Source organism: Rhopalosiphum maidis, chromosome 2, assembly GCF_003676215.2.
Source record: "Rhopalosiphum maidis isolate BTI-1 chromosome 2, ASM367621v3, whole genome shotgun sequence".
In the NCBI taxonomy this organism is placed as follows: Eukaryota; Metazoa; Arthropoda; class Insecta; order Hemiptera; family Aphididae; genus Rhopalosiphum; species Rhopalosiphum maidis.
In genome coordinates this window covers 58,303,153-58,325,371 of record NC_040878.1, presented here as the reverse complement: position 1 = coordinate 58,325,371, position 22,219 = coordinate 58,303,153, and the positions used below count along the sequence as shown (strand labels likewise).

At 26.5% G+C, this 22,219-nt stretch overlaps 1 protein-coding gene across 1 annotated transcript in view; it reads left to right on the top strand.

The window, feature by feature from the left end:
* The first annotated feature begins 12,943 nt into the window (after window positions 1-12,943).
* The window catches only part of LOC113554952 (cAMP-specific 3',5'-cyclic phosphodiesterase), a 612,877-nt gene continuing 603,601 nt past the window's right edge, over window positions 12,944-22,219 (top strand). The window contains exon 1 of the mRNA XM_026959110.1: window positions 12,944-13,138. The gene's annotated coding sequence lies outside the window, so the exon portion shown is untranslated. The remainder of the gene's footprint in view (window positions 13,139-22,219) is intronic.

Here is a 22,219-nt window from a genome sequence, read left to right as displayed (position 1 = left end):
GCCATCTTAACTGAAATACATTGTTATTGATTAGTATAATTACTATGATAATATTATCATGTACTTAAACCAAAAATATATTTGTACTTGTACCTATTGCATTTTATTATTATTGTTATAATAAAATATAAGCTGCTTCCTCCGACTACAATATAATTATTAGATACTTAGCGACGACGGTAATGTTATTGCGTTTGACGGGCATTATTTTTTCGCATGAAAGTTATTGAAAAATATAATTTATTACTACTAAAAATACTAGTTATGTATACTATCTATACAAGTTATTAAATCTAGATAGTGGCATAGTTGATTACTTTTTTATAACTTTACTGTATGTTGTTGGTGGAAGATAAAATGATGTCGTTAGCGCGATGGCAAACAAAAGTTGTTACACATTTTAATAAGCTTTGTTTTATACTTTGGAATAGAAAAAAAATGTTAAGGAAAAATTCGTAGTTTTAAAATTATTCATTATCTATTTATGCTGGATTTTCCACGGTACCGTTTTCACAAACATCCTTACCATCTAAACAGGGACACAGGAAGTAAGATATTTTTACTCCAACCGCCACTGTTTTTTGGGATAAATATAAAATTTGTGAGTATGAAAAGTCTACGAGTTTCAATCTTTGCTATCTTAAGTCCTAATGTATATGTCTGTAAAGTATTATGTACAATTGTTTAAGATATTAATTTCGATTGATTTAAAGGTGACATTGCGAATTCAAATAAAATGGTTAAACCGTTTGTTGCTTATTTATTATTAATTGTTTCTATTTATCATCGTCTGTACGGTTTTAATTGTCGGATTCATCCAACGACATAAAATAACCTAAAATAAGACAATTATGAAGAAATTAAAACACAGCCGATGAAAAAAAAAACAGTAAATATCCACTTTGATTTATAATACACCACCGGGAAATGTCTGTTGATGTGGCACATGTTTTTTCTACTCCAAAACAAAATGCAAAAAAACTTCATTCATTTTTTCTCCTTTAAGCTCGCCATAATAGGTTTTCATTCTTTCTACGTACTATTCAAACACATTTGTGTACTTACTATTATATATATAACCATTATATCGGACAACGTTTACGGCCCGACTGTCGATTCTTGTTTTCCATTTTTAATGTAAACACTACTCTATTTATTTTTTCTAACGGCCATGTATAGAAACGACTCATTTGACATTTGTGGAAATTCATAACATAACATTTAAAGTGTAAGCGCTATGTTACGGTCAAATTCTGATGTATTTTATAAGGCATTCTTTGTTTTTGTCTGTTGACATTTGAATTTTTATATTCGATTTAGTTTAATTATTTTATTATGGCGTAAGATGTGTTTTCTTTTATGGAAATATCATACACGAGACTAAAAACTTTATGAGGATGTATTATTAATTATTATATCTTCCAATAAACATTAAATATGTAAACTTAAAATTATTATTTTATCAACATACAAAATTAAATGAATACAATTATTTTATGTAGATAAGCAGACCAAGTTTAAAATTAATCAAAAGTTCAAGTATCTAAATGTCGGATTAACTTTTTTTATATTATTATTTTTGATTTTGAACGAAGCGAGAAATGTATTGGTATTATACAGTAACAAGTGATTTTGTTTTTGTTGTACGTTTTAGAGCAAAACAATTGTTTCAATATTATACTCTTGATTTTGTGCTATTATTTTAATTCAAAAATATATAATTGTATAGACTTTTCATTTTCAGCAAATATTTATTCTAGAATTTTCATTTACTCAATATCATTTTCAAATTATTAAGAATAATTTCAAGCTATTTATAGACATTTGACATTTGAAATCTGAGAGTTTTTCTTAGATTTTTTTTCTGAAAATACAATATTATAGTGTGCATGTATTCAAAAACAAAATGCATATCTAAATACATATCTGAATTTTGTAAGCAATTTAATATAATTTAATAAGAACATTAAATAATAAACAAACATAATTGTACTTATTTTGAATAAGTTTTATAGTAAATTATTTCATTTTTAAGCACATTTCTGTGTTGACTCTTTGTAAAAATGAATTATATTTTTAAAATAAAAAGTAAATCAATTAATAATTGCCAATAAGACCATATCCCATAATAATCTATTTAAAAATTAAAATTCACTTTTTTATGTAATTTAGTTTTTACTCTGAGAGGTAGTTGAAAATATTTTTTTTAAACTTTTCCACTTATCAGTAGTTAAATTATTGGGTCAATAAATAATAACTATAATATTCGATCATGAAATTTTTTTAATATGCATTACTTTATTTTATTGACGTTTTCAAATTGCATTACTATAACATGCCATGTTGGTGCTATTGTTAACAACAAACGAGGAAAAAATGGTACGAGTAGTTAATTTTAATTCTATTTCTATTGTTTGTTGAGCTATTATAGTAAATACTTAAAATTTATATTAAAAAAAACAAATGTTTTTTTCTTAATGATAATTAGTTATTAAAATAAAATTTAGATTTATAATTATACAACAATATTATTATGGAAAATGAATTTAAAACCGTCCAAAAATTTTTAAAGTTTTGATAATAAAAGTATCCACGTTTTCTCAAAAATATATTGTATGGAATTTGAAAACAGCTATCTTGTATTATGTTGGATACTTTTCAATAAATTAGAAAATTTAAATGTTAAATACAATTTGTTTATTTTGTGTTTTTACGAAATCCAATATATTATTTTAAATTTCTGAGCATTAAATGATTTATGTATATATATAATATAAGTATTTAAATCTCACTCAAACTAAATAATTATGACAATAAATTTGTGTATGAAAGTAGGCAAGAGTGGTAAGACCATTGAAAATGTTTGATATAGTATTACTAACATTATTATTTTAAATTAAAATAAAATATTCTTTTAATGCAAAGAACATATTAGGCTATTAAAATCGTAAATAATGTAATGATATATAATCAATAGATTCACAACGTTTCTGTTTTTTATCTAAAATCTGCAATTCGTTAACGTAATAAACAGGTTAAAAAAAAATTGAAACAATAGCGTATGTTGGTCTTGCTTTAATAATGTAGACTAGCTACCGATCAGCATGTTGCATTATACTCGTATTTTATTTATTGTTGTATTATAGTTGCACACGCACCTAAAAAACATCAATTCTTGTACTGATATGTGAAATATTGAAACAGACAACCATTTCAGGTCTTACCAGTCGACCAGACGATCTGGTCAGTCATCACATCCCAGTGTTTTAGGTATTGGAGATGTTTTATAATATTTTATTTATTGTGGATGTACAAAATATATGAAATGCGTCTGTTGTCGGTCAACTAAACTACACGGAGAAATCTACTAAGTTGTCGAGGAACAGGTATAAATGTATAATAGTTAAATATTACTCATTTGATACCAATAGGTACTTTATCATTATTTTTTTTTTCGAATGTCATTTGTACTGTCAATGCATACGGTAGAATGAATGATGGAGTAGTTTATTTTTTAGTGTAATCGCCAACACTATTGACCACGATACACCACTGTACACTGTACAGTATCTATCGACCTTTATAACCACAGTTTTTCATTTTCATTCACCATTTTATGATTATATCTGATTAAATTACTCAATTTAAATACGTTCGACAGTACAATTTATTAATATAATTATCAGAATAATGGTTTAGTCCTTATAGTCTATCAATTATTGTAATATATTGAAACAAATAATTACCTGCGATTTTTCTCTTTTTAAAATATAATTCAACGTATTAAAAAAAGTTTAAATACATATATTATTTTTCAACATTTAATATTTAATACCTACAAATTTATCCATAATTTTATTGTTAGAGATTGCAATCACTAGCTATAGCTGTAACTTGTTATTTTGGAATAAAATCTCTTCCGCAGTTCCGTATTCAAAGTAAAAATACATATATTTTTTACTGTTTTATATAATATTGCATCGATAATTTAATTTACTATATTATTTTACAGTCTAAAGATAACATAATATTTTGAAAACGTTGTTGGGTTCTACTTATAAAGAACTTTGTTCTTGTGTACTACTAATAATTATATATGAATCATTGCATGTATTTTAACAATTATTTATAAATAAAACATTTTGTTTTGTTTTAATAAACATTTTTTAAACATCATGAATGTTGAAAAATTAAAGTAAACTTAAAACAGTCATTTTTTTTTTTTTGTTATTAGTTATTACATCACTTCTAAGTATTTAGAATTTAGATATACAACCTCAAATAGTACAAATAAATTGGGTGTTTGAAAATTCAGATATTCGTTTCACATTATTCATTTCTGTGTAGTATTACGGTTTACATATCATAATAAGACATTATACAACGATTGATAAATCACCGCATTCAGAAAACAACTCTGAGCAGAGGAGTTCAGTATGTTTATATATATAAAACGCTGTAAAAAATTAAGTGATCGCCAAAAAAATGGAGGAATGCGATATTTAACATGTATTTGGTATTGATGACTACATACATATAACATTAGCAGCTTTGTTCCTAAGAGATTTTACTTCATGCTTTAAACAAAGGTAAAAATAAAAAATTGCTACCAGTTTGAAACCTGGATAAAACGCGAAAGAAATATTCTGAGATGTAGGTATAACAAAAATTAACATAAAATCAATAAACTAAAGTATTTCTCTGAGTCGGTTCAGAATTATCTTTTGATGAGTACAAAATACGAATGTACATTTTTTTTTATACTAAGTTTGTTACTGATTTATCTACTATATGTTATAATATGAGTGTCTCAAGACGTGAACTGCATGATTTTTATGCCATGTCATTATTGAAATGTAAAAATTAAAATTTTGCAAATTAAAAACCATTACTAAATCAACGTTTTTTACAGTTAATTATAGCCAAGCTAAGTTTCTATATACTAATTTTAATATTTAATTAAGTTAACCAAATATGTATTATATTTTTTTTATAGATATAGACACTTTGTTAGTAAAATATAAGTGTATTTTTACCTATTATACTCTTGTAGATTTATAATTTACAATAATGAAATAGTCAATACTTAAGAATCATAGTATGATTAGTATGGTATGGCTTTATCAACGTTTTAAATGTTAGTATTAAAATGATTAATAAAATAAAATATGAAACTATTAAACCAAAGAAATGGTACTTATATAATTTCGAAATTAAAATTTTTACTTTGATATTGCTGTGTAATGCGGTTAATTAAATCAACTATATGAAAATACATAAACGTCCTAATAACATTTTCGGTCAAACAGGTAATCGATAACAATATATTTTTTTTTATCAGATTACTAAATAAGTATATTTAATGTGTAAAAATAAAATATCTTAATAATTAATAATTAATAACAAATATAAAAAAAAAAAAATACTATCATAGCTGTTTATTTTGAACCCAAACATGCTATCATAAGAATACATGATATATTCACGTTAAAATACACAAATTTAATATACCGTTCACTATATTTTTAGCCTTGTATCCGATATACCTATTTCCTTTTTGCATTCCACAATCGTATAATTACAACTTCATGTAATTGTGGACTGCAAACATAAATGATAAATGTAACCTTAAGTTGATGACCATATTATAAAAAAGAGATAAAGAAAAACTCAATTGTTACAGGTATACATACACTTTTTGTTGTTTAGTGACTCCAGTTGCAGTTCAAATGTCGATGATGCAAAATTTGTTCCGTTTCAGTTGAATACCTCTGCAAGTGAACCAAAAATCAACCATTACAATAATATTATATTATAAGAACATAATTAATTTTATAACATAAATATTACAGAAACACAACTTCGATATTTTTTTTCTTTGGTTATTGACAGGATAATGAAATATTGATTCACTTAAATTGGTCGATATTATTACTTCACCATTTTTTTATTTGTCTAAACATAGGATACGTAGGAATACGTATTTTATTATGCTTACCTCTATAGAACATGGTATTTGGCCGCATTATTGTGATGTTGTTACAATATTATTTCTTGTTGAAATTTTAATTTTGAACAGATATTTTTCGAATCTTTGTTATAAATTTGGTTTAATATGTATAACGTTAGACAAGGCCAATAATTACAGCCTACGTATTTCTCGACTGGCGATGAAGAGCAAACGTATGAAATTCGAAAAGTGGTATATAATATTTTAAAAAAACTCATTTGTAAACTGTTTTTAAAACAAATAATTTTTTTGTGGACATTTTAAATCCAACAATCTTACCGACTGGCGACTGCTCTCCATTATAGTCAACTGATAGAATTGCTTCGAGTCATAAACCAGTATTTTAATAGAAAAATGATAAATATTTTCATGCTTCAAATAGTGAAAAATTTATGTGAGTAATAATGCGCTAAAAATTAAAAGACAAATTTTTAGAGAAAATTATTAGCGAAAAGCTGAAGACAATATAATATCTACAAAACGTTTAAACATTATTCAAAATTTGAATCACTTAATAGTGGAGAATCATATATTAAGCTCAGTGATATCACATCAGTGTGATGTACGAGGACAAGAAGAGAAAACAGTACCCAATTTAACTTATTTCTTTATATGATTAGCTATATTTTAACAATATGGAAAATGATGATTTATATTTATTTAAAAGTTAAGTCATGCTTTTACACTCGTATGATCGAACATTTGAATTTCTGGCCCTCAGGACTCACCGATAAATGGAGAATAAAAATTTCGAGATACATATAAAGACAAAATGAAGGAATTAGGTTAGTAGCTTGAATAATTTTTTTGGATTGCCATTTCTTCTATCCACTGATTTCGATGATGCGTTTATACAACTTATGGAAGTATGTACAAACTTAGAAGATGGACAATTATTTTCAGATGACGTATTAATCAAATACATTATATATGATTCAATTTCCACCAATTCTTTAGGCACAAGAACCATCATTAAATCCAAGGTATACGGTAAATAAGTAACTAATTATTTTGTTAATATAGAATAGATACTTGTTGATACATTTAATTGCTTTAATTTGGTATGCTTGTTTATAATGGTAATTTTATTATTAAGAGCCAATGAAACGAAAAGTTTTTAGAAAACTTACAACTTGCCATTTTATAACACGCATCCTTTTACGTATGTATTAATTTTTATTTTTAAGGAAACCCCCCAAAAAAAACCATTATAATAATGAAATCGATTGAAAACAATATTATTAAAACCATGGAAAACAAAGACTACCTATATGATCGTATTAATTTAACAATTAATTTTTACAAAAACATTGAACAAATTAAGGATATCATAAAATATCTAAAATTAACTAGAATTAATAATTAGGAAAAATAATTTTTTAATTGTTTCTTATACTGAAAAATAATTGATATTTTTTAAAATGGCAAATAATTTTATATTTTAAAATAAAGCGTCTCATAAAATGAGTGTTCTAAAATTATTTAATGCCTATGTAAATGTTTACAGTTATTAATAAATCAATTAAATTTAATAGTTGAAAAAATATTTAAAATTTAACATGTTATTAAAATAGTTGCTGCCGATAAGGATCATTTGCAATCGTGATGTACCCACGATGACCAAACCATGCGATATATTTGCCACAAATACGCGTAGATGTTTTAGCCGATTAATGCTTGTTTCAGTTTCAACTGAATCTTTTTGAAAAATGAATTATAAATAATTAAAAAACAATAGGTAAATAAAAAAATTGCTTATAGTTTATTTAACTACTCATAAAACGTTATTAATATTTTTTTAAGATAGCAATGGATTGCTATCCTGTTTATATTTACAATTTACAAAATATATTAGTGTTTTTCTATAAATAAATCTGTTATGTACCGAAAATATAATAAAAATAAGTGTAATTTTTATTCTTATTAATAAACTATTCTGTTTGGGATTACACAATTTAAAATTTAAGTTTTTCATTTAAAATTTAAAAATTAATAATGTGGTTTGTGAGTGTCACACAACATGATATTAATATATTTTAATTTTTTAGAATACTGAAATTGTTTAAAAATCACCGTTTTTCTTAAATTTGTTTTTTATTTTTTCTGATATTTTTTTGAAAAGTATTAAGAATTTTTCAATTTTGACCTTCCACAGTTCCAACTAAATCGAGTTTTTCACCAGAAAATACCCTTAAAGTTAAAAATCAAAGCATTTTTACTGACCCAAAGATGAAGGCAGACACAAAAAAATAAAAAAAAACATATCTTTGTAAAATCAAAATATATATAATTATGATAAAAATAATAAAACTTTTTACAATCCTGCTGGGATCTATCATTGGATGACTTTCCTCCCATATTATTCATACAAATACTTGTATATTATATTATTATGTTATTAAATTTGCTTATTAAGCTTTAAAATAGATCGTACATTTTCCAAACAAAAAAAAATTATGAAATCATAAAAATTATGAGAACACTTATTTTTCAAAAAATTGAAAGATACATATTAAGTATACCTAATTGCTATTACTATCATTATAATTTTACAGTTGCATTATTATGTCAAAATCTCATTTTTTTTCGATGAATCGTGTATGTCAATAACGATTATTTCATGTGAATTTAAATAATTTCATATTATCATGTTGTTAATCATTATTCAGTTTTATTTTTAAATATTAAACAAACCGTAGCAATCAGCAAGTAACACGTAATGTGAAATAACGTTATATAACTACGCGTTTTAAACTGTGTATAACCGAATTATAATAAAAATGAAAATGCAAAAATATGGCTTTCATGCCTTCTAAGAATTGGAAAATTGGAAACACCATCCTATAAATTGGCATTTTGTTTAACCTAAGCTAAATAATTTGATTACGAATCGAATTACGAACCACTTTATTATGTAAACGATTAGTTTTCTCATAATTTTTTATTGAAGTGGTAAATGGTTTGTTTTTTTTTTTCAAACAGGTAAGTTTCGAAAAACACGAGTAAAATACTCTAGCGATGAAGATACAAAATTCAATCGTTAACTAATACTATTATTTATTAATAAAAAATAATATATTTGAAATAAGTTAGTATACTGCAGTGTTAAGTGTGTTTTCGAATTATGTTTGTATTTACTGAGATTTATTTTATTTTTAACACATAATTTTTTTGGAATTGTCTTAATTGTCTATATTAAAATTTAGGTATTGCTGCAATAAATTAAAATTTTTTAATATCACGTTAATAATACATAACTCATACATAAGGATGATTTTCACCAAGTATGTTTAACCCTCTTTTTTTTCAATAATTTTATTATTAAAATTTAATTCATTAGAATTTTTAAATTTAATATTCTAACAACAAATTTTCAAAGTCTTGAGGGATTTTTTACTACTTAGTAAGCGTAACATGGAGGTATAAACTTCTATTATTCAAATAATAAGAGCCTACATTTTAAATTGTAATTTATTTAACGTGTAATTTTTATGAAAATCTTGACAAAATAAAATCAAAATTTGAACAAATAGTTTTTTAGTAATTTAACTTAGTATATTAACTATAATAGTCTTGTGATAATATATTTGAAAGATATGGAGATTATGATGATACTAATATGGTTTTAGTTAATAATTAATATCTATCAATCAACATTTATAATTTGTAAAAATGGTTCAAGTGTAATAAGAATTACATCCAATACTACTTGAAATATTATGTTTTTATAAAACCATTTTTATGGTCAATTATTCTCATTTCTCAGTATAAACATTTCAATAATTGAAAAACTAGTTTTTCAAATTTTGAATAAGATATATCAATATTTAAAAAAAACATTATCCACTTAATAATTTATAGTATAAACAAGGGAGAATTCTCATTTGAAAAACAGAAGTTTGTACATTTATAGGATACTATTTATGTAATATAACACATTTTCAAGAATTTTAAAATATGCTTTTTAAGTAATTATTTAAAAGTTCATAACTTGAAAATTGGGAATGAGCATGCTTGTCATATTACCATATAAAAATAAAGAATTATGTATCATTATTCATTATTCATTATAGGTAGGATTAATATAACTGAACTTTATTTTTAGCACTGTGTTCAACTAAATTCATATTATAATTCGCGCATATTAACTGAGTTGTAGTGAATGTGTGTTCGTGTAATATTATACAGTTTACAAAGTTTTATTATTGGAGTTGAATGAACCACTGAATTATTTGCTGTATTTATGTTTAAAAGCATTGATAGATCGTTTTGAGCGGATTACAATTTACCAGATTATAAATTGTCAAAAATATTTATCAATTTTTTTTGTGATACATTTGAAATGTAATTGGAAATACGTTTTTTAAAGGAGTAAAGGACCATCAAAAAGGACAAAAAAATCAATAATTATTTTATTACCAGAATATATAAAATAGAATCTAATAGAAGATAATAATACAACTAAAATTCGTTTATGACTATTCGTTCGCTAGTTACGGTGAATTTTGACATTGCGCATGACGTCACGGATTAGTTCGCCGCGGTGGCGGCCATATAATATAATACACAGAAATATTTATCAATTTTCGGTTTAACTTAAAATAATTGCTAATGAACTTATTTTTTCTGAATGAACTAATCAAATGTTTTTAAAAGTACCTCATCATTTTTTCATTCGTATAATTCTATCACATTTTGGTTTAATCTTTTAGAAAAAAATAACACTTAAATAAATTATATTACGAATTTACGAATTTACCATAATATTCACTACAGTAAACGCATGCAATATTGTTTTGACGATCGTGACATCGTGTACCTATAGATTTGTTATGTTTAAATTGGCTATTTTAGTTTTAACTCGTAGCTAATATTAGAAATGAATGAGAACTCGTATATAATATTATTATCGGGCAGTACTCTTATGAGTTATGACAGTGGTGTATTATCATTAACTAGCGAACGGATTGTCACAAACCAATTTAGTGGTATCATTTTTTCGTCGTAGTGTGTACTATAATATTATGCCAAAGAAAAATTATTGAGTTGATTAGTCCTTATACTAATCGTTTAAAGCAATACGCACAGTTATATACAAATGAATAATATAGACTTTATGCCTTTATCTGTGGGTATTAATCACCTCAAATAGTGAGGTTTACACGTCACATTGTAAAATTAATTATTATTTTCTTTCAACTTAAAAAAAAATAACAAATGAGACGTTGTGATTTAGGGTAATAACGAATGTAGATCGCGTGCACACAAAGCATAATAGCGTTACTCGGCTCTTTTTTTAAACAGCAGTAGTGGGGGCGTCAAATGAATATTTTACTATTTTAGGAGTTTACAATATATTTTTCAACCAAGTCGCCTATTTATAACAATTACGCCTACGATTGCGTGGACCGCCGAAACGCGTCGTTTCTAAAACCACGTGATATACTTTATTATGATATATTATTTTTTTTTAGATCAAAATGCTTTTGGATCGCAGAAAAAAATAAATAAACCAACTTCTTTCTTTCATCTAAAAACGAAAATTCGTTTAAAAGTAATTGTATTTTATAGTACCTAAGTTATGTTCTAAAGATTATACAATATTTTTTTTAACATCGACGATATTACTATATACTCGCGTCGTCAGTCGTCACTATGTGTCTTCAAAAAATTATAAGAATGAACACGAATCTTCAGTACACAATGTCATACCGTTAAACCATATGTTGTTGTTTACACAATAATTATTGTTGCGCGTTCGTGTTTAACACGAAAACGATTTTCGAAATAAAACGTTTCTAGCACACTGCAGACCATAACGCAGATATGCGTCACGCGAAGAACAATAATAATATTTATTGTAATATTATATATTTATTTTATGTAAATACGCACTATGAAATACTTGAAATCATACGCACTCTGCAGGGTGAATACCTCATCAAAAATCACACGAAATTATCAAAAATCGAATTTTTTCTATAATATCATTACTATAATCACGGGTAGCGTTTGTTCTTGAAATAAAATCGAAAAAAAAATCCTCGTGCGTTTTTTAATATATATATATATATTAGTGTCGGGTTTGCGATAAAAAAATAAATACTCTACAATTTTTTTGTGCGCTAAACTATATGATAATCATTACCTACTAAGATGCTAAAAGTATGGGGTTCACTGATTTCTCGTCGCTTACGCATTTCTATCGCATTTGTAACGTGTTTTATTTTTGACGGGGAGGGTTACAGGGGATGACATTCTCTCTGGAAGATCTTCCGTACGTATAATGTGCAATAATAATAATAATAATAATACGACGATCATGTGCTGTGCGTGGGAATGTCGTTTTTACCGTAAATCGCATCCACCCACGCACAAACCCACATTATATATGTATAGAAATGTGTTTACAGTTGACGGACTGTCGGACAGAACGTAATAATAATATACCTCTGTGCGCGCGCCGTCTGAAAGTATATTATGTTAATACATATATGCGAATGTGTGTTTGTGTACGGAGGTACGCGGCGGCGCGGCGCGTCAACACGAGCTTTCCGGTTTTGTCGGGAAGGGACCGGCTCTGTTCCGGGCCGGAAGTCAGTGTTCGAGTATCGCTCTCGCCGGTGTGTATCGTCTCGTTGCCGTGTGCGCCGCGCGCGCGTGTGTTCTGTTTCGTCGTCGTCGCCGTCGCCGTCATCGAGTGTGCGTAATATTTTCGTACTAAATTTTGTTTAATATTTCGTGCGTGTGTGTATTTAACCTGACGATCAACATTGCAATATTATTATTATTATTATTTCATCGGTTTATATAAAATGCAATATTAATATTATATAATTAAATTAAGTGATCGCCGGTCGCGTCTCGTTTTTTCCGATGGTTTGTCGTTTTTCGTCGTGAGTAGCTTTTTCGATTTTCATTTTCGTCCACGATTTCTGACGTCATCGAGACAATTATTAGACGCGATTACAGTGTTCGCTCACAACCGATAGTCGTAGTACTTACCTGTATCGTTATAGTTATTATGCGTGTTCGATAAAGTAATATAATATAAAATACGTATATGCAGCGCATTGCCGTCACGGCTATTAATATATTATAATATTATTGGTCTTTTGGGTGTGAAACGTAAGTACCTACTCACGTATGTATATAGATAAATAAACACCAACGGTGGCGATGGTTTTTTTTTGATTAAAAAGAGACCTTTTTTATTTCTAAACTTTGTCGACGTATACCGCGTATAATATTATACGTGTCCACTGTCTCGCAACCCATTACCAACAGGTGTCGATGATATACCTCAGTTTCGAGTCGAACGAATTCTGTTTTCGAAAACAGGTCATCGAGCTTCGCTGCGTACCGACATCGTAACATATATGTAAAATGTACATATAGATATATAAAATAAAAAAAAATGTTATTCTGTCTACTTCGTTTTATTTGGGGTCAGAGATGAGTCGTTATCGTCTCCAGCCGTTTTAAATTGTCAATCTCGAAACATCTTTGGCGTTAGGGTAATACTATTATATAATAATAATATAGTAGTTTTACTCGACGATACGATTATACATTATATTATAAATTATAAAGGCATTCACTGAGGATGAGTTTTATCCTCAGGTCATTTATTCATATTCTGGTTTTTAGAATTTTCAAGGACACTTCAAGATCATATTTTCAAATACTTTGATTTTTTATGTCATTTATAAAAAGTATTCTAGCTTTGGTGATATATATATATATATATTTAAAAATATGCTTTTTATAAGCGTGCTTAAAAATTCCATATAACATGGTTTAAATAAATGCATGATTAAAGGATAGAATGGCGTGGGCGAGCATGCGCTTAGCAGATCCCCTTTTACTTTGCTACTGTTGGTTAAAATCTGAAAATCATCATCTGCGGCGATAGACCGTGCATAACACGCGTGTAAGTAACGGCGATCGGCTTTAATAATTTGATTCATTATGTTTCAATAAAATATATTATCAAAAGATATTTTGAATGAACATTTAATTATATGTAAATCAGTAACTTATGTATGTTTTAGATATCTAACGTTATTCCATAATATAAGTACATAAAACTTGTCGTTTGCTATATTGGCTAATATATTAAATATATAAATTATTCAATTGACGGCCGAAATTAACACTGAGACAGTGAGAGTATATTTTACAAGCTGTATGAATTATAATTAATACATATTATTTTTTCGTTGGTATCATTCTCGTTTGTTTTATCATTACAATTTCATGAGCTTTTACAAATCGTATTTTAAAATATATCCAACGATTTGTCTGAAAAAATATCAATTTATTTATGTTGCTGAACAGTTTAAATATTCCAGTAAAATGTATGTTAACATTGAATCGAGATCTTTTTCAATCGTAAATTATTTAAACTTACTATAACATACGTTACTAATATAGTTGATAAATTATTACCTTAAAATATCGTATTTTAATACAAGTTTAAAATTAAAATGTCTACTAGATAATAATTAAATTTAATTAATGTAAAATTAATATAAAATACAACTAAAATTATTTACCTTTATTACTTTAAAAGTTAGGTTCTTAAAACTTTTTAAATTATTAATTTAAATCGATAATATAATAAAACATGTGGTATAATATTTTTTTTTAATACAAAAAAATGATGGTATAAAACACTGACTTTTAAAATAATTTAATCAGTAATTTTATTTATTTGTATGATAAAAAAGTGTCAACTAAATAATTATATAAACTATAAATAAAACTCTACCGGTTTTTGTTAAAAAAATTAATAATAACTATTTATTTTAAACATATTAAATTAATGCAATATTTTGGATAGATATGTTGTTGCACAAATGATACTGTTTTGTATGTATCTCACAACAATAAAATTTATTTTTTACAAACATGGTAGGTATAATATGGATAAAAACATATATTTTCATTCATATTTGTTCTGTCATTTTCTTACTTATTTTTATAACAACAAAAATTGTTGAATGCCCGTTAAAGCAATTATTATTATTGATACACATAATATTATATTGGTTATAAACTTTTTGGTATGTTTTTTTTTTGTCTCAAATAATTAAAATTAAAATTGTGATTTTTTCATTATTAAAGATTGTTACTATACTTATGAATACTTACATGCTTTAAGTTATTGAATATAAATTATAAGTTTATATAATTTATTAAAATTCTATTTTTATTCATTGATATTTATTTTTAGTTTCAATATTCTAATACGAGAACTGAAATGTTTTTTCTTTTAATTCATATATTATATATGCATATATGTGTTAATAATTAATAACTTAATAATTAATTTATTACATTTTAAAGATTAGATCGAAAACAAATAATAGTTTTTATGTGATCAAACGAACATTAATTAAATAGTTGCTCATAAATTCTATCCAAAACTTTTAAAATTTCATACTCTTATATAAAAAAATTAAAGCAAACAATAATAACAATTTAACAGTAGGGCAGGTATTTAGTGAAAACAGATATCGTATGAGTTAAATTGTATATTATTTTATTACATTAAATAATGTGGATAATATAAAATTAATCTGCTTAGTTATTGCATAGATTATAGAATAGAGCAGTATATTCTATAATCAATGGTTATAGTTTAATTTGCATGGGCGACCACCGATAGTTTATCATGTTCTGTTTTAAAAATGGTTCATTAGACTGATTTATATCAGTAAAAATAAAATATATTAGTAAATAATAATTATAGTCTAAGATAATCTGTTGAAAATTTGAAATGTTTTCTAATTTATACATTTTAAAAGTACATTTTCGTTGTATATTATAAAAAGATATTCTTTCTAGTGATTATTATTATTATTCAACGTGTTAATTATAAAAATGTGGAGTGCATAAAATTGGTGAAAAGGGAATAACAACTAATTAAAATGTGACAGGTAAACAATAAAAAACGACGGTAAAAATAAAAGTAGATAGGTGCTATACAATCGCACTGTGTAATAAACTTCCTAAAACGTATACAATAGTAAAGTTTGTTTAAAATAACAAACAATTTTAATTGAAAAATATAATCACCACAAAATGGTACACAATTCTTAAAGATAATTTAAAATATAAATTTTTAACTATAAAACAATTACAGTTGTACAGTTTAACGTGTACAAGAAATTACTATAAATTTTAGACAAAAGCATTATATAATGTTCCTTAGTTACGAGGAAATGATCTGAAAAATACGACTCTACATAAATTATTAACAGTCTCATAGGTAACCGTTCAGTTAACCTAAACGTACTTGAAATGGTTTAAAACATCTAGAAAATTTTTATGAAAAACTGGAATTAGAAATCTCAGAATAAGTATTTTTAAAATTTACACGCAGTGGCGTATAAATTATAAATTATAAGTTGTATAGTAAAAACATTTTTGGAATTCAGAAAAATAATACAAGTTAATCCCATGTCCGCATAGCTTATTAAAATCGTCTTCTATCCAATAAACAAAAAATTCCACTTTATTTTATAGTCATAGTTTGATTGTAAATATAATTAATTAAAAACAGAAACATTATTTTGTTCAAACTTTGAAAGATATTATTACTTAAGTTTCTTGGCTGTATGGAATAAAGATTATTGTTGTTTAGATTTTAATCATTACAATATTTTTTTTACTTTGATATTTATAATACTAAATATTAGTGTTTTTATTACTTATGTTATTTCTAAAATATATTTTTTTAAATGTCTCGTATTATTTACATTTTACCTTTAAAAATTTGAGTCTTAATAAGATTTTAATTGATATATTTTATATTTAAAGCTATGTTTAGTCATTCTATTTGTGTTAATCTTACAGTTAAATATATCATAATGATTATTATTAGGTATTGTCATTGTCTTGAATATTAACAAGTTAATTAGATTTATTATTTTTTTTTTAATTATCAATATTTTGGATGATATTATGATGTAGTACTGTATATTTATTTTATAGTTAAATTTTTATGAATATTTTCATAATTTTTTATATTGACGTTTAATAGAATAACACATTTTTTTTTCATAATATAGCCAGCCCCATATATATATATATATATTACATTTTATTAAATAACCAATTAAACATCAGTAGACAAAAAAATGTAATATTTTTTTTTTTTGAATTGATAGTTTACCGACTCAGTATATTCGAAATATAGTCTTCGTAAACATTTATACCTACCACCTTGCCCAAACAATATGACGAAACCCAAACTTTCGAATGAAATATTTTTTTCTGCAACGCTACGGTTTGTGCTACGTGATTCGCAAGTAAACGGTAAACCAACCGTCAGTGTATCAGGGTAGGACGGGTAAAAGTACCTAACACGCCGCGAACATGCGTGAGACGCATGCTTAGTCTAACCTGACCTGACTTTGGGAGCTTATCATTATTATTCGTGTATTCATGTATCGCATCCATTATGGTAGCCTTTGTGCACATCTCCCTATTGGAAGTCTCATGCCTACCATTCCCACGATTCCGTGGACACATTGGTTGTCAGCACTATTTTCATTTTATTTTTCACGAAATAAGCTCCTTTTTACATAGGTAACTATGTACAGTGAAACCTCTTTATTGTGAACATTTACGAGAAATTACTAAATGTCCACTATAGGGTGATGTTATAGAGAATTGGTTATACATATACATACATTGAAATTGGTATGTATTGAAATATTAATTTATTATTATTATATATATATATATATATATATATAATATGTATGTAGTAAAAAGTGGGTATATAAATGTGTTATGTTTATGTACAATTAAAAAATCTGTAATCTTTTTTTGTGTAAATTGTTTCTGCTTTTCACAATGAATTTGCAAATTTGCTGTCATTGATAATACGATCTCCTCTTCTTACCGAATACATTATCGAAACATTTATCATTTTTCGAATAGAAAAACAATTATGATAAGATTAAATTTGAACAAAATGTATAAAAGATAAACATTTTATGAAAGGTAAATTTTAATTTTGCTACCAGTTTTTAGTGTCCACTAAAGAGGTTATAACTCTTATTATAAGCATATACCTTTGCCGGAGAATTTAAAATTGTTCAGTATTGGAAGGGTCAATTAATAAAGGTTTTAATGTATAGACATACTATATAACTAATGTACTACTATATACTAATGTATAGTATATATATACTCTGGATCAAGGACAATTGGTTCTTAATCATACATATAATTACAATAATAATTATAATTTACGAAAGCCTGGAAAATATTTATCTTAAGCTATACAAATAATTCAAAAGTTCATCTTTTGAAAAGTTAATATAAAAGCTATTACAAATATATACAATGTTTTTTTCTCTATCACTTAAAAGTTTCAAAAATTTTTTTAACAAGTTGACGGCCACGCGATTACCATAGTTGGTACTCTCATGATTTATCTCGTACGACACGGTGTTTTTATAGAGCTGTCCTCGAACGCTTTGAATACCAATACTGGTACTCACACGCACCATTTGACTCGTGATAACCGTTTGACCGTAATAATTAATAGTTTTTTTCGTGATTACGTCACTGTGTACCAACTACCATTATTGGTACTCAATAATCCAAAAAAACATAAAACCCTACGAGCCATAAACAGTGTGTACCAAATTTAGCAATCATGTCGTATGAGGACAGATCTAAAAAATACCATGGAAATTTATTGTTAAATGCTTCAGGTATGTTATTAGTTCGGGCATAGACTTTTTTGATACATTATATATACACTCCATAAATGTGGTAAAAAAATTGGTGGTTGAAATATATTTCAAGTATTTCAACCATGATTAAATTAAAATTGATACATTCTGTTTGTTAGTAATTGTCTTAAAAGAAAATTGGCCGGGGACCAATTGTTGGTGTATACAATTATGATGGGGACCGATTGTCCGCATACGGCATTTTTATGCCTGGACCAATTGTCCCGGGACTAATTGTCCGTATACGTATATGCTCCTTATGCGGGGGCATATAATCGTTTGGTGAACAAAGAATTCAAAGTTAGTAAATGGAAAAGCACAAAACATTACGATGAGCTCTCTCAACCTGTTCTGAGTCGATTGCAGTACAGGGATTCCAAAAAATACGACAAACATACTTCTTATGCAGTATAGTAAAATAATACTCTGATCGGCAATCCGTCTCTTAGTATCATAATAATACAGGGTCCGTCAAAAAAACCCCCCTTATTTAGAAATAGCGCTGCGTGAGTTGTGCTGATGGTACAACAGTGGATAGGGTATCGATGGATAGTGGTATACGTGCCATTTTTAGTAGATGTAATGTCGAGGGACCAAAAACAAAAAAAAAAAAACGAAATAAAAACCAATAAAAAAAAAAAAAACGAAAATAAAACGTGATTTAAAAAAAAAAATGTCTAAATTTAAACTTTTTAACGTGATCACCCCGTGATTACGTTCTTTGGAGATATTTAAAGTCACAGTGTACGATCATCGCCCCGCATCTCTACAAGCATTTAAGTAGCCAATTACCATGCACTGGCCTCTGTTACACCAGAAATGACAAAGAGTTATGGAAAACTATCGGGAAAGGCTTCGTGAATGTGTTAACAATGGAGGACACCAATTAACCGATATAATGTTTAAAATAAATAATTAAAAATGGTATAATATTTATAAGAAAAAAATTAAAGAATTTTTTCTATTTGTTTATTTGTTTATTTGCAACTTCCTCTTGAAATATGGGAAGTTTTTTGCCGGACTCTGTATTATACGTATAGTAAATCGATGACGGGTCTTCATCAGTTGCAAATGGTCGTCAGTGATGTGGTGAACGACTTTTGTCTAATGCAATTGCTTAGCCCTAGACATTTATTTTGTATTTAAACATTTACATTTTTGTGGATAATTTATTACTATAATATTTTTTTTTTATAATATACTTTCCACACCACTGATTATCGAGTCTTTTGACAGGGAGAAATGTAGAGAGATTGCTCATATAGGTCACAATAATAATATAATAAACGTTAACAGAATACAATATGCCGAAAACATACTAAATGGTTAGTAGGTACATTGTATATACAATGAGTACTTGCAAGTACGCAAAGTACGCGCTCAAATACCTATACATGTATTTGAGACATGCCATTAATTTTACACGTAGTAAAGTATATTATATATGTTTAAAAACGCGATAAATACATTAGGATCGCGGTGGGGTGATAGTGTTCCGAGAAGGTCCAAGTAAAATATTTTTTATACTCACGAGATGCTATAATTTATAAGTCGTAGCTGGTGTATTTATTATTTTGTCGTGGCGATATTATATTATTATTATTGTTATTATATTATCATCATCATTGTATTGTCGTGTTGTTATTAATTTTTAGTTCTATCGGTCTCAGTCGAAGTTATTCGATTCGGAACAACGATGGCTAAGAAACCAAATTTATACGTCCTGTTTTTCGCATAACCACTATACGAGACAATTCAGAGTAAACAATGGTCGATATTATTATTTTACCGATTATTACAAGTCTAAATCCAATAATTTTTATTTATTTTTTCAAATCAAAGTTTTTTTATTTTCCAAATCTGTAGAATTGTATTTTTAATGTTTAATGTATATAATTTTCTAAATAAATCGGACATTTAATTTATATTTTTAAAAATATTTATCTCTATGTGAAATTAAAGCATACACATAAACTACAAGCCCAGATTTTTTATTTTTGTAAAAACAAAACAACCATTTTTGGAATTTTTACAGTTTATGATGTTATAACTTTAAACTGATATTTGAATAATTTATTATCGAATTATTATAATTTGTATGATAAAAGCCCATAATTTTTCGTGTACCCATTAAAAATACAGATATATAGAATAAACAAGATTGCTAACTGTGATAAGACGTAAACCCACCATCCGCCGCCATTTAAAAAAAGGCCAATGGGTAACATTCATTTAATGTTGATAATAAGTAATAATCAAATTTATCTTAAGTTATCTTACACTTGTTCTGTGTATCTTATAGGTACGAGTGATAAGTGATAACGAAAATAAAACATTAAATGAGCGTTCAATGGCTTCAATCAATTTCACAGGCACTGTATCAGTGATGTCAAAGTTAGCAATCTAGTTTATTTTATTTATTTTATCTGTGATTAAAAGCTATTATATTATAATGCATTAGTGTATTACTAATACAACAAGTGAGAAATAAAACAGTTCTATTTATTATCATTATTCTACTTTAATGACAAATTCATAGTATTCATAGTAAATTCGTATTTTTTAGTACTATTTATATTATGTTTTGAAAAAAAGAATGAAAAATAGCTTAAGATATGTATTAAAACATTGGAAAGTATAAAAAAAATTCTTCTGTAATATTAAATATTTTGTTAAATTCTAAAATTTGTAACATATTAGCGGCACTTTAGTCACTAGAATCATTTTTACCACGTTGTTGGCCAGGAGGAGTTGTACAATATTATTTATTAAGTTTACTATGTAGACTTGTCCACTTATTGTTTGCGTTCTCGATGTGAATTCAGCTGTGGTAGATAATCTATACGCGTGTACATACTTGGTTAAAATATACTATTTTTGATTTTTTTTATAGACCAGCGGTTTACAAACTTTTACGGCCTCAGTACCCTTAGAAAATAGTTTAAGTTTCATGGGTCTCTAACTCAACCCTAATTTTTCAACTTTAAGATATATAATAGCCAGGGAAATTGCTGAGTTTTATGTTTGACTAAAAACAACAGTTTAAAAACGAAATTTAATATTCTTATATTTTCATATACTTGATTAAAATAGTCGTATGGAGTGAGTGGAACATGTACGTTCACATAACAAACTTTGAAACCGGCTGATACAGACAATCGTCCTGCACGTACATTCCTCCTGTGTCTGTCACAGACAAAATTATAATAACTGAGTCGTTATATTTGATTTCTTATGTAGCTTACAGTGATTTACCGTGCTATGAATGTAGTCATATTTCTTTCGTATTTTCATTAATCTTATACGTTTTCACGTGTTTTTCAGTGTTACGCAAAGGTGCTTCTTTGACTGCAAGACATATCTTATTTATTTTCACCACATGGTAATAATTAGCATATGACTTCTATGTATAGTAATGGGTAATTTTCGGAACATCATAAATTGTCGGAAG